This window comes from Phlebotomus papatasi, chromosome 3, assembly GCF_024763615.1.
Source record: "Phlebotomus papatasi isolate M1 chromosome 3, Ppap_2.1, whole genome shotgun sequence".
Taxonomy (NCBI): Eukaryota; Metazoa; Arthropoda; class Insecta; order Diptera; family Psychodidae; genus Phlebotomus; species Phlebotomus papatasi.
In genome coordinates this window covers 40406370-40421709 of record NC_077224.1, presented here as the reverse complement: position 1 = coordinate 40421709, position 15340 = coordinate 40406370, and the positions used below count along the sequence as shown (strand labels likewise).

The window sequence follows — 15340 nt, the reverse complement described above, 5'->3', positions numbered from 1 at the left end:
AAAACCCCAAATGGAAACATTGTGAGTATGTGCTTCTGCATGGTAGTGCCTGATTAAAGGGCGAGTATGTTTGGCCAGAACTCTTGGGAAGGATTTTCCACAAGAGAGGGGTCCTTGCAACCACATTAGATTTGCACATGCAAACTCCCTTTTGTCTCTGTAAGATCCTTTACCCAAAGAGACAGAGAGAAAGGCACTAAAAAAAAACAACCCTCCGTTGCATTTTGTCAGCTTATGAGTGATTTTTCTCCAACTCAAAAAGCATTCCCTAAGTTAATCACAATTCATGTACAAAATGACATAAACATTTAAAAAAAATGAGTGCATATGACTCTTGAAGAACTGTAAACAATGAACAATTTTTCATACTTCATAAAATCAGTGGAAAAGCCTTCACGAGCGCACAACCAATGGAAATGAAAGAAAAAAAAGCTGTCGTTTACAGACTAACTTTTTGCCCTTAACTTTGATCAGATGTGAAAGTAAAATTAGGCCCATGAACTGTCTGCTGCTAAATTGAGATACAATACCCAGTCATCAAACTTTTAATTACATACATTGATTCATCATTCTACGCAGGAAATCTTCAAAAAGTCTGCAATGAATATTCATGAATTTATTCAAATTTTCCAGACAATTTTGTTGCTTCTAATTGCCAATACATGACTTTATTACTTTGCCCTCTTCGACTTAAGATGCAAGAAATTATAAATATGATCTTTATGAGCTCTAAATAAAAGTCAGTGATACAGAAAAATTTTAGGCGTGTATAAATCTAAATTTATTCATATGAAATGTAATATTTTATTTTAAATATTAAGGGGAAATTAATTATCTAAAAAAACATTAAGGAGGGACTCTGAATTATGAGACTAAAATTTGACTGTGTTACGCGATTTTTTGATATGATAAAGGATACGATAAAACTTTTATAAATCTATGTTACACGTTAATACGGGTCCCGGCAAAATGCTGAAAGGAAAATCTCGAATGCAAAAATCCCAAATGGGTGGTAAATCTCGAATAGACAAAATTCCGAAAGCCAAAATCCCGAAAGTCAAAATCCCGACAGCCAAAATCTCGAAAAGCAAAAATCCCGAAACTAAAATCCCGAAAGCCAAAATCCCGAAAGTCAAAATCCCGAATTGGCCAAAATCCCGAAGGCCAAAGTCCCGAATTCTTAAAAGTGTCATAGCTATTCCCACGATTGCACCCGTGCTTGTTTCAGGCAAAGGGAAATGTTCTGTATTTTGGGAAATCATTCTACACATAATTCTCCGTCTCATTTCGTCCCCTTCAAGATTTTGACTATTCGGGATTTTGGCCTTTGAGATTTTGGATCTCAGGATTTTAGCTTTTGGAGACTTTGACCATTCGGAATTTTGGCTTTTGGGATTTTGGCGTTCAAGATTTTCATTTTCGGGATTTGGTCTTTTTTGGATTTTAGCTTTTTGGGATTTTACCCCTTCGGGATTTCGACCAATTCGAGATTTTGTCCCTTCAGGATTTGGGCTTTACAGGATCTTGGCGTTCTGGATTTTAGCTTTCAAGATTTTGGCTGACACAAGTTTATACATGTTTAAAGTATTTCAAGAATTTTTTTCTAGACAAAAAAAAGATTTACAAAATGACGAGCTAATGAAGAGTTCACTGAACCGCCTTGTCGCAGCTTTCCCTAACTAGCGTGAAATGTGCAGCTAGCTCGCTAGCTTATAACTATTGTGCAGAAAACTAATATAAAAATATCAAATTTTATAAGTGTGTTTCATGATTGAACTTGAACCAAGAAAAAACCGGTAAAAAACGTGAAATCGGAACATTTTTAAAGTGTTTTTTAGGGGCGTGTTTCGGACTAAAATATATTGACTTTAACATGCTGTAGAAAATAAAACATATTTTTAAATGTTTTTTTTTTTTAAATTTAGATGCAAGGAAAATTCAATTAGCAAAGTTTCTGATCCAACCGACGATATTTTTCGGGCAATTAGACGAAATCATAAAAATTAGAAGATAGGGAAACGGGAAAAACGCGATTAAATTCAAAGTCATGAAATTAAATTCAAAGTCAGCCGAAGCGCTTGCAAATCTGCTGGGTGCACCTTTACTTTCGTTTTCGTCTTTTTATCTTCGAAAATGCTTTAATTTGTCGTTTGAATTAAAAAAAAATCCTTTATAGTTCCTGACCTTGGAGATCAGGATACCCCTTTAACTTTAAGTATAGATTTTTTTCTTTCCCGGACAATGCTCATGGAATAATCCCAAAAGCTATTTTGGAAACATTTCGATTGTCAAATCTCTAATTTAACCAGAAAATTAAATCCTTCATATAATTTAAAGCAAAGTGAATAATTTGAAATATGTATCCAAGGTACTTATTATTATTTTTAGCTATGAATTTGCTCGGTTGAAATGCAGATGAAAGCGGTTGAAAGAAATGCAGATACGACAATGGTCGATGCAAACGACAACAGATGAAGTAATAGAGTACACGCTATATGATGCAAATGCCCTGAGTTTGAATCTCCTTTTGGTCATTAAAAATTTTTAGCATGAAACGTTTTTCAATCATATGCAAAAAATAATGCTGATGTGATAACCCAATCTCTATTCAAGAAAAAGAAATTATACCGCATGTCAAACTTAGGTAAAGGAGTTACGTGACTCAAGAAAACTTAAAAAAAAAAACATTTTTTTTCTTTTTCTTTTTCAACACAATATTTTTTTACTTCAAACTCTTAAACTTAAAGTACAACATTTAAACTTTTTTCTTATTTTTTTTTTTTATTTTAAAAATTCAGCTTCAGGGAGATGAGTTTCATAAATACTTTTTGAAAAATGAAAATAACACTTATTTTTCAGTGGACACTTTTGATCTAGAAATTATCTTTCTCAATGAATGAAAAATGCGAATGACTTTTTTTCAATCTGTTAATTGACATCAAAATTATCAAACAATATTGTTACTAATATCGCAGTTTAAGATTTAATTGCTTTAGCTAACCTAAAAAACAAATTGAGCGGTTTGTTTAAAAAAAAAAGAATAAAAGCTATGGAATTTGAAGTCGTTTAGTGATCACGCTCTGTTACGTTTTTTTTATTAATTTTGTCTATGATTTTAGTGTTCTTTTTGTATTCAAATATTTAACAAACATTTATTATTTTTAAAAGTACTATAAGGTGTACCCGTGTACCAAAAAAAATAAAAAAAACCGAAATAATAGAAACTACCCAAATTACCTCCTAATTTTGAAAATCTGTGAATTGAAATTTAATTACTGTATAATTGGGGAATCAGTGGCGCAATAGGCAAGACCGTTGACTCTTGGGCGGATCGATTCCCTGGCTCGATTCACTGTTGTGAGTTCGAGTCCCGCCCGGTGCAAAGATCTGAATGTTTAGAAAAAGACATTTTCACTGTGATATAACGTAATAAAAATGCACCGCCTCGCCCAACAACTCCGGGAGCATGGAAGAAGCATTCACCATACTGCGGGAAGGCGCTCCTGGGCGGTCTACAATGGACTTCGCAGATTCTTCCAACACGGGATATAACGCATTGTAAAAATGATTACCTTGTAATAAATATCTCGATACGATTAATAATAACTGTATAATTTTTGAACATTTTCAATTAAGAGTAAAAGGACTTTGACACCTGTGGTCAACAAGATCAAACACTACGTTAATCCATTTCGAATTTCAATATATCTGCTATATCAAAATGAGAATGATGACCACAACATTTTAAAAATAGCTCAAGAATTTAATTATAATGATTATTATTTTATAGCGTTTTTATTATGTGTTTTAATGCATTGTTTAATATGGTTTAAATGATGAAATAAGTGCATAAAATAGAGCAATAACTTTCAATTAACAGCTCAGTGGCAGTGTAAAGTAAAGAGTTCAAGGTTTAATAATAGTTTTTGTACGGTGGAAATACTTTTTCACAAATTTTAAAGGAAAAAAAATATTTTAAAAAATTTAATACGTAAGACTGATTGTATACTCAAAATATTACTCGTCATTACTTTTATACTATAGGAAATTCGTACGCTTCGTAAGTATGTCCTACAATATCTTGACATCTGAGAAAGCTTTCAATTGACCAACATTTCTTGATTATATTATCCATTATCGGCTTTTTATTGAATTGTAATTATTTTTCATCTTGAAAAATCAAACACCTCCCATGCGCCCATCGCCGTCTTAGTGTCGATAACCAACCTCCAGAGTAAAACTACGAAAAAATTCCTTAACGAATTGTATAAGCTCTTATTAACAAATATAGGGTACATTGTTGATTTTTTTTTGTGGGAGATGACAACAAGAGACAAAGACCAGGCTGGTACAGCCGTTTGCATATTTTTTATCTGCATTTATAAATTTTCAAGAATATAATTTTATTTACTTTAATCATTTTATTCGCAAAAGTGAGCTCTAAAGAGAATATTATTAGAACAAGGGGCCTCTCGACATTTCATTTTTCCATACGTTTTTGCATAGAGGCACTGAAGACTATTGGCAATTTTTTTCCTAAAGCGGTGCAATAGCTGCAAAATTTTTACAAGGAAAAGTGAAAAATATTTTCACTTTTTATTAGGCATTGCTGGCATTGCTAGATTCTACCAGATCGAGTAGGGCTAATCTTGGATTTCTGATTTTTTTTGCATATTATTTTATATGTCTTTGTTTGTAACTTTCTTTTTATTCCTCTAATCAAACTATGTAAGAGGGGCGGACCCTATCAGCTTTGATTAAAATAAATAATAATAATAATAATAATAATAATAATAATAATAATAATAATAATAATAATAATAATAATAATAATAATAATAATAATAATTAGGCTTGATGGGCCCCTGATTAGAATAATTAGAATTGTAAAAATTGTTTATAATTTTCTCCAGTGTAATGCACAATAATCATTAATTGTGGCGAATCGCCTATATTGTTTAATAAGCATAATTATTGTATATTATATTATTGATTATCGAGTCAATGAGTGAGTGTCGCTTTGTACTTCAACGGAGTAACAACAATAAAGAAGCTAGTGCAAGTGTAACCAGGACTTTTAATCTAACAGTGGTGTCAGAAGTACTTTACTTTTATCCGTCGATAAAAGTAAAGTAATAGTTGTTGCAGAATTTCCGAGACCTACATGTGTTCGAGAGGTTAAATCCTTTTTGGGATTAGCGTCTTATTACAGACGCTTTATACCCAGTTTTTCAAAAATAGCATATCCTCTAATACGACTTACAGCAAAGAACGTGCCTTTCGAATGGACAATCGAATGTCAAAATTCATTCGAGGAATTGAAAAATAAATTGACTACATATCCCGTGGTTAAATTTCCAGATTTGTCCAGGGAATTTTCTTTAACTACCGATGCTTCGAAATACGCAATTGGAGCGGTATTATCTCAAGGTGATCACGTGATCGCTTACGGGAGTCGGACGCTCAACAAAGCCGAAATTAACTATGGTACCATAGAAAAGGAGGCTTTGTCAATTTACTCCCTCCGTTCCGAAATAAGTCGTACGTTTGGGAAAAATTCTTGTTCCGAAATAAGTCATACGTTTGGGAAAAATTGGGATTAAGGGAAAGTTTGTTGGTAAATGTTTTGTGTATCAACAATTATCTCTTATAAGGAACTATTGCTAATGTCCTGAACTAAAATTGGGGTCCAGTCTTTATGATAAGTTGAAGAAGGAATGTCTTAAAAATGTCTTATTTTTGGCGTTTTATTTTCAATCTAAAATAGGTGCAGAATTCTGAGAGATACAGACTTTGGACCTTCGGGGGACCCCCCCACAAGTTGACCCTGGGACCATTAATATGTCCTTTATTTTGCCCCCACTCCTTCCCTTCCCCTCCAAAATCATGTTTTTTGGGATTGCTCGAAAACACGTCGTGCGATTTTTTCTTCAATTCTGGATATGTTTTAGAGAAACATATAAATAGTCCCAGGGTCAACTTATGGGGGGTCCGCCGAAGGTCCCAAGTCCCTATCTCTCACCATTTTGCATCCAGATATTCGAACACATAAAAAAGGATGTTCTTTTTATTGCTTATTCTGCAAAATTTGAGATATAAAAAATGTCATATCGGTAATAACTGTTGAGTTCTACTTGTGCATACAAAAAATTTAGAACAAATTCTAGCCTGTAATGTTAATCACAGTCCATTATGTAGTAATTAACTACCTACCGGAGCTCTTTGAAAAAAACGCGAAAAATGGACAACTTCACCTTATGAATTCCTCAACTTACCATCGTGATAGGATCCCGATATTATCCCTGAACATGGAGGATAGTTCATACACAAGATATTTGCAAATAACAAAAACATTCTCTGAAACCATTCCTTAATCCCTAATTTTTCGCCAAACGTACGACTTATTTCGGAACGGAGGGAGTATTATTTTTGTAAGTATTTCAGAGAGTATTTAGTAGGGAGAAAGTTTACCATTTATACGGACCACAAACCCTTAACTTGGATCTTTAGTATTAAAGATCCCTCTCACCGTATTTTACGTTGGCGAATAAAACTTGAGTCTGATTTTGAATTTGAGATTAAGTATAAAGCAGGTAGTACTATCCCTAATGCTGATACTTTAAGTCGCATATCCAACACTCAAGCGACTCCTCAAACTGTAAACGCAGTAACTCGATCCCAGGCCAAGGCCAATCCTTTCATTCAAAAAGGGAAATACGAGGAATTTGATGAGGATTTTAAATCCTTTATTGAGAATGATCATTCAGGACTGAGTGATGTTTTTGTTGAGGTTGAGGATAAATGTATTTCGAACGACATTAAAGGTAATTTATTTCTTTTGATTCCGGAAACAAGCGATCCTTCGGATTATCCTTTCATCGAATCGAAAGAAATACGAAATATTATTGAGAACTCTCCTATAAAATCCATCAGCAGTTTACAAACGCAAAACACATTTTTCATTTTAATGAAAATTCCTCTAATTAACAACGTTCAGTACTTTAATATTTTTCAATTTTTCAAAATATTAAGAGAATACTGTGAACGACACAATATTAACAGTCTAATTCTTGACAAGGCAAATTTATGTCGAGGGAAATACGAATTTTGTTTAATTAAGAAAATTATAAATTACGTTTTTAGCGATTCAGACATGATTTTGGAAATTTTTCTTAATAAAATTGAACGATTAACTGATTTGGAAGAAATAGAAAAAGTAATTAAGGAGCATCATGACACGGCTCTAGGTGGTCATCGCGGAGTAACATCTACTTATCAGCGAATTAAAGAAAAGTTTTGGTTTAAAAATATGCGGAGAGTTATTGGTCGATATATAAGTAGATGCGAGATTTGCCAGAAGAGTAAGATCTTCCAAGCAACAAAAATGCCTATGGCATTAACGACAAATTCCACTTCCCCTTTTTATAAGGTGACTTTAGATGTAGTAGGGCCTTTGCAGATGTCTTCTATGGGCAACAAGTATATTCTTACAATTCAATGCGATCTTACTAAATATTTAGTAGCCATTCCCATGGGGGACCAAACTGCTACTACCATCGCTAATGCTTTCTTGAATTACTTTGTCTGTATTTTCGGGACGCCAATTATTGTATGCTCAGACCAAGGAACTCCTTTCCTCTCAGAAGTCTTTAAACAAGTATGTAAAATGCTTAAGATTACGAAAATTCAATCTACTCCATATCATCCCGAGACTAACGGGGCTCTTGAACGATTTCACAGAACTCTCGGAGATTATCTGAGATGTTTCGTTCAAGAATGCCCTTCGGAATGGGATTTGTGGATTCCTCGAGCTATTGCGTCTTATAATTCAGCGGTACACTCGGCACATGGATTCTCTCCACATGAACTTATTTTTGGGACAAAATTTGAATTCCCATCAATGACAGCGCGCAAGGATGAACCTGCGTACACGTTTAATGATTACATTTTTGATTTGAAAGTGAAACTCAAAAAAATTCAGAATCTTGCGTTACAGAAACTAAAGGAGCAGAAAATCCACTCTAAAAATCACTATGATAAGAATATAAACGCCGAAAGTTTTGATATAGGAGACAAGGTCTTTTTGCTAAACAAATCTCCATCTAAACCAGGAGAATCATCAAAGTTTTTGCCAAAAAGAAGAGGACCCTACATAGTCACTGATGTCTTATCGCCTTTAAATACTAGAATTTTAGTCGGGAAGAAATTTAAAACCGTGCATAATAATTTATTGAGGAAATTTGTCGAGTAAAATTGATAGAAATTTCTTTTCTGCAGGGTTTGTTTTCGGTTTGACAATTTTCCTGTCATTGTTTCTTCTGACAAATGCGGAGCGACCTTACGAAATCGTGCCACTGCCAAAGGACGTTAACTTTCACGTGCACTCCCTGGGAAAATTATTAATAAGTCACTCAAAATGGACTGTTATAGTTGCGTGCGATACTAAACCTTTAAGTGATGGTATTTTAATTATGTCTGAACATGTTAAAAGATTCGAAGATTTATGTGAAACACTGAAAATTAATCCATTTTTAAAAAATTCTAAAAATGTTAAAATAGAGGACATGCCTTGTAGATCCAGCAAAATTAAAATGAATATAAGAATTAGACAACTGAATAATACAAATCTGATGATAAAAGGAATCATGAAGTTACATCGTCCTCGAAGAGATAAAAGAGGACTTATAAATGTTGTCGGAGATGTATCAAAATTTTTATTCGGAACTATGAATCAAAACGATTATGATGAAATACAAAGTGTCATGGAAAATTTTCGAAATAATTCTAATACTTTCATCAGAAAAACAAATATGCAATTATCTATTGTAAAATCCATGCTCAGTGAACTTAATAGAACCGAAGAAGCTATAGACACTGCTGTACTCCAAGTTCATGATAGTTTGAAGAAAATAGATTCTCAATTTAATTTTCAAAACATAATGAATGATCTGTACGATCTTGGAGAGACTGTATTGTTGGACATGCAACAGTTGGAACATGAACAACAACAAATTTTGGCGGTATTACATGCTGCAACATTTGGTCATGTTCATCCGTTCTTTCTACCTCCTAATGATTTTTTAAATGAAATAAAATCTATTTCACTTGTATTGCCTAAAGATGTTGTAATTCCGTTTGATAACGATGTAGCATCCTTATACGAAGTCTCAAGCCTTTCCTTCTATTCTCTAAATGCCAAATTAGTTGGAGTGATCAAAATTCCCTTGTGTGTCAATAATGAATTTACTTTATTCCAAATTTCGCCTATTCCTTTCTTAAATGGGGAGGGATATGAACTGATCCATATCGATTTTCCAGCTGTTGCTATTGATAAAAGTAGAGACAATTATCTTGCATTAACTGAAAATGATTTATCAAAATGTAATATTATTGAAACTTTACATATGTGTTCTTCCAGAATTCTATATAAGGTGGGAAGGCACACTTGTGAAAGCGAAATCATTTTACAAGATGAAACTTCACATTGTCGTAAATTGAAAATTGATCTTTCAGAAAACATTTGGATTGAAATCGATAACGCAACATTTGTATATGTCCAAAAAGTTCCAAGAAAAATCATAATCAATTGTTTAAATAAACAATTTGAAGAAAACATTAATAAACGTGGTGTTTTAAAATTTAACACTGAATGTAAACTAAACAATGATCATTTGTCACTATATTCTGGATTGTCAGTTTATTCTAATTTATCTCGGAAAGTAGAAGTATTCATGAGTAATTTCAGAAGCTTAAATATTTCGAACATTAAAACTGAATCAAAAAAGGATATTATGTTGAGCAGTAGGAAGGAATTAAAAGACCTTTTTGAAAAAGTCCATATCGCAGAAGGTTTAGAGTACAGTGATCAAATGACAAAACACCATGTATATCATTATATTATTTATATAACTATTATCATTGGGGTATTACTTTTTATTCTTTATAAATATTGGAATAGCTGTAAGAACTTTAAAATTAAGAAAAATACCACTGTTTAATTAAGGGGGGAGGAATGTGGCGAATCGCCTATATTGTTTAATAAGCATAATTATTGTATATTATATTATTGATTATCGAGTCAATGAGTGAGTGTCGCTTTGTACTTCAACGGAGTAACAACAATAAAGAAGCTAGTGCAAGTGTAACCAGGACTTTTAATCTAACATAATAAAGCTACGATAGCAGGTGATAGCAACGACAATATGTTAAACGAATATGATAATTAAAAGTAGATTTATTCAATTAATGATATTTTTAATTTATACACAGACAAAATTAAATTGTTTGCTTTTAATATTATTGTCACTGATATAAAAACCACCTCATTGATTTTTTTTTTCAAATTAAAAATTAATTAATTATGCCATTTCAAAGGTCTGAAATCTTTATTGCATTTTCTGCTCTAATTGAAATGAAAATGAAAATATTTGATTACAACTATCACTTGTTGCGCTCTGCTAACAAAATCCAAAAAAATCTAAATGAAAATATTTGTCTAAATAACATGTTATTGAAGTATTTTGTAAATTAGATTGATAATTTGAATATTTATTGGGCTGATTTTTTAAAGTTAAAAATAGCTGCAATAACTTTTAATTATAAATGATAATAAAGTTTTCAATTGAAAGTATTTAAATCATTAGAAAGCTTCAGAGGAATAATATTCTTGTGAGAGACCAAAATTAAATTTGCGTAGCAGTGGAATGAAATATCAATTGGCCAATCAACGCTCTTTCGTGAATATAATTTACATATTTATCTTTTATCGATTTCAGATTACTATCTTCATCATAAGACAAACCTTTGAGAAACCAGTGTGAGTGGCAAATTCCTAATTAAAAGAAATATTTTATCAAATTATTGGCCAAGAATCAATTTCCATAAATTTTATAGCATAAAAGTTATAATAAAAAATTGTTTTCTACCAAATTTACGATCACACTGTCAATTAACCGATATTGACAAACGATTTTCATAAAAATTTACGATATCCAAACTATCAGGAAATGGTTGATGAAAATCTTAGATGAATGTTAGGAAAAAGGAACTAATCAAATAGATTAATCAGCAATGAAATTTATGATTTTGTCATGCGTACTAATAAATAATTGTATAGCCCGAAGCACCAGCAATTCAGAAATCACCAATTTTAATTAAGAGACTGTTGAATTTCAAATGCAATCGATATGAATTTTCCATGCTATTATTGAATTGTGAGACACTGTGTCGAATTTTCCTCCTCTTTTGTGCACAATTTCAACCGTGGTGGAACACTTGCAACTGTGGATTTCACAGTCAAAGCCACCGAAACGATATTGGAACCTCAATGTTACAAATCCCTATGATTTCTCTTTGGATTGTTTTGGCCACTCTCCTCCATGTAGAATGAGATGAGGAGGGTTTGTGAGAGAAAAAGAATAAAATTAGGGTGCACGTGTCTAAGCATTATATGCCAAAGAATCGTCCAGAAGTGACTACTCTTGGGGTTATTTTCCTACCCATCCTTCCAATTTTGGTCGATCAAAGTGATTCCGGAAGAGAATCAAGTGAGATATAGCGTCAGAAATGGTATTAGCATATCAATCATTTTACCATTTTCTTACACCATCTCCTTTAGCTTCAATCCTTGGCAGCTCCTTCCGTAATTTCTCACATCCAACCCTATACGCTCTTCTTCCAAAATGCTTCACATGTTAGACTTATGAGTGAGATTCTTTAATCTCAAATAGGATTAAAGCTCACTGAGAGAAAATACACAGCTTCATAAATCCCATATCTTCCTATTTCCCCCAATATCGCTTTTTGACATCAGGAATTCACAGCTTTTGTGGTTAAGGCTAAATGCTAATGTCATCAAAAAGGGGAGAAATTTTGGGGGATTACGAATTAAAAGGCGTCCTTTGGATTTTAAAATATCATGGTTCCTGCTGAATTTGACAGGTTGGTATTATATGACAATTTATATATTCATTAGTGATTTTAAGTGCTTTGCAGATGAAACATAAAGCGAATGAGAGGTTTGGCTAAATTGGATTTTAGTTTTTAATAATTAACTTAATAGAGTAATTCCTTTCAATGTGATTTCCTAATTTAGGGATTTTGTTTTTAATGTTGTTCAATGCAATGGAATATTTAATTAATCAAAAAATAGAGCAAAAAAAAAAGAATATGATACAGGTACGATAACAGTTGATACAAACGACGGTATACGTTTCAAAGATATTTTCCATGAAAAATTTACAATTGAAATCTTCCGCTGACTTTAAGAAATAAAATCCTAAAGTAATTTTTCAAATTCAGCAGGTTCATGAAAAATAAAAAGCTTTGTCAGCAAATAAAGAAAATTATTAATTTTAAGAAATTAGGACTTAAAAAGCATACGGTCCAAAAAATCATTTAATATTCACGTCAGTGTGATTATTAACATTCTCAATACGACTTATCATTAATAAATCCACAATTCTCTCAATTGTAAAATAAATGTATTAACAAATTCAGCAATTCTATATACTATTCAGCGCTTAATTTGCATTTATAAACTCAAACTAATGTAAACTAAATTCAACTCAGACTGATGATCTTTAAGAATATTTAGACTTTAAAATTTAGCAGTAAAGGAACAGATAAAAGAAACTTATGCATATGCCCTCTAATTCATTACACTAAGTCCTCAGAGTATGACAGTTTAAGATAAATTGCTTCCAAATTTTAAAGGGTAATTATTTTCAAGCATCAGCACTGAGAAAAAACGGGGGTGCGATTAAATTTTTTTCCTCATAATTTTAACACTTTTTAGGTGTAAAAATGTATCAACATTTTTTAATGTTAATTTTACACCATTTTAAGGGTAAAATTAACATGGAAAGGGTAACTTTAACCCCTAATACACCTAAAAAGCATAATATTTACACCGATTTTGGATCAATACTGCAAGGTAAAATAAACATTTCCGGAATGTTATTTTAACTTTTTCGGATTTCTCTCAGAGAGCCGGAATCTATTTGGTCGCAATAAGGAAAATATAATGGCGGTAATTTACTGAGAAAGCACACGAAAATGTAAATAAACGCTGAATAGTATTTAAATGTGCTGAATTAAAGACAGATGCTGAATTAAATTCACAAGCAAGAAATTACTAAAAAAAAATACATTTCAAAAAAATTAAAAAAAACCCAAACAAACTCAGGTTGATCCTCGAGAATATTTGGCCTGCCAAACTTGACTGTAAAGACTTATTTCAAACTGTCGTACACTGACGGCTTAGTAAAATAATTTAGACAACTTTTGCATAAATTTCCTTTAGAAAATCTTATACTGCCAAATTCTACTGGCTAAGTGTTATCGGAGATCAGCCTGAGTCTACTTCAGCTCTCATGAATTAATTTTGAAATTACTTATGTAAATCAATGCTTGTGAATTGAATTCAGCGTCTGTCGCACAATTCAGCATATTTGAAATCAAGTCATCATTCGATTTTCTATACTAATTTAGTGAACTTCACTAGCAAATTACATCAGTACATTAACTCTTTCGCGTCTTTAGGGTCATATATGACCCGGGGAAAAAAGTTTCTTTTTGGCTATTTACATTAATTGAAATCTAACTGGAGTCTTGAGAAAATGAGCCAAGAATCTTACATCCTTCTATTATGATGTCGTGCACGAACAGATAGATTTCAATTAATGTAAATACCCAAAAAAAACTTTTTTCCCCGAGTCATGACATTACCCTAAAGACGCGAAAGAGTTAAGGGGTCCATGCCCATGGTGCAATTAGAGATGGTAAAATTTCAGAAATTTCACAGCAGCCGCCATCTACTTTAGGCGGAAATTCATGAAATTTCATGAAATTTACCAACTCTAGGTGCAATTGGTAAGAGCGTTCAGTTCTTGGGCGGTGTGACTCCCTACACTATTGTATACAGTTGTGAGTTCGAGTCCCGCCCGGTGCAAATGATTGAAACGTTTTATGGGACATATTTCTCATACACATTGTGAACCGAATAAAAAATGTAAAATGAACAATATGCAAAATAGCAATAAAAACCCGGTACATCATAGAAAATATGTATTAATGTATATATTTTTCCTTTTTTTAAAATAATTCAATATAAAGGAAGCTTTTTGGATATTTTTAAAGCATTTCAGCACTCTAAATTCATTCAGATGACTGCTATTGTGTATAAGCGGAAATCTATTTCAAAATATTTCTGAATATTACAGAGACTTTCATATTGGTCTAAAACGGACGTCTCATTTGATTTTGTGTATTTTATTAAATATAAAATAATAGAAAAGTGTTTAAGCAATACAATTTTATATCACACGAACTCCATATTTTAAAAGAAATTTGAAAATCTGAAGTTTTGAGCTTTTTTGACGCGTTTGTCCAGCTATTCATCCGACCATGCCATGCCTAGATATTAAACGGTTAGAGATAGAAACTTGTGACATACGGATGACCCCTCCATATGTCTACATTGGAACCTCCAAATCCATTGTTTTTTTTTTTGGGATTGCTCGAAAACACGTTGTGCGTTTTTTCATACCCAGACGAACATTTCGTCTTTATACGAAAATACCGTTGAATCATTCATAATAACGGTTTTTCAAAGGCACAGGTTAAAAAAAAAGCCTAAAGAGCGTATTTCTCGTGCGAATGATATCATGTTTGGGCTCGTTGGAAAGGTCTTGGAATTCTTGATAAGCTTGAGACAATTTCAATCGGTTATGAATCGGTAATAAACCGGTTCATAACCGATAACTAATTTATACAAGAAATTCATTTATATCACTGCTAAAAATTTTGGGCAATCCTCTCACAAGGGAAGTACTCGAGTCATCAAATTCATATAAATCTGGGGCTTTGCTCAACTACGCAGAAAGGCATCAAATTAAACGTTTTATTCCCCAAAAAATAATAAAGAATAGAATTTTTTATTGAAAAAAAAAAGATATTAAAAGGGAAAAAACAGACGGAGCCAGGGATCAAACCCGCGGCACTCCCGTTGAATGTCCTGCGCTGTACCACTGAGCCACCGCTGCATGCAGTCACATTCTAATTTTCTTTATTATGTGCTGCACATTTTCAACTTTGGGGAATTAAAAAAAACTAACCAAATTTCGCACTTTTTGAATAAAGCACGTTTAATTTGATGCCTTTCTGCGTAGTTGAGCAAAACCCCAGATTTATATGAATTTGATGACTCGAGTACTTCCCTTGTCAGTGATTCTGAATCGGTTCAAAACGATTGAATACCGGTAAACGGTTAATGTTGCGAAAGTATTTTTTAGGTATAGCATCTAAGTCACGAGTTCAAGCACTTCGCAAAGTCTGGGAT

The 15340-nt window shown here is 32.5% G+C and overlaps 1 protein-coding gene across 1 annotated transcript in view; it reads right to left on the bottom strand.

Annotated features, from left to right (window-relative positions):
- Nucleotides 1-15340, bottom strand: part of LOC129805668 (discoidin domain-containing receptor 2) — a 226134-nt gene that overhangs the window by 17562 nt on the left and 193232 nt on the right. The gene's annotated exons all lie outside the window — the stretch shown is intronic.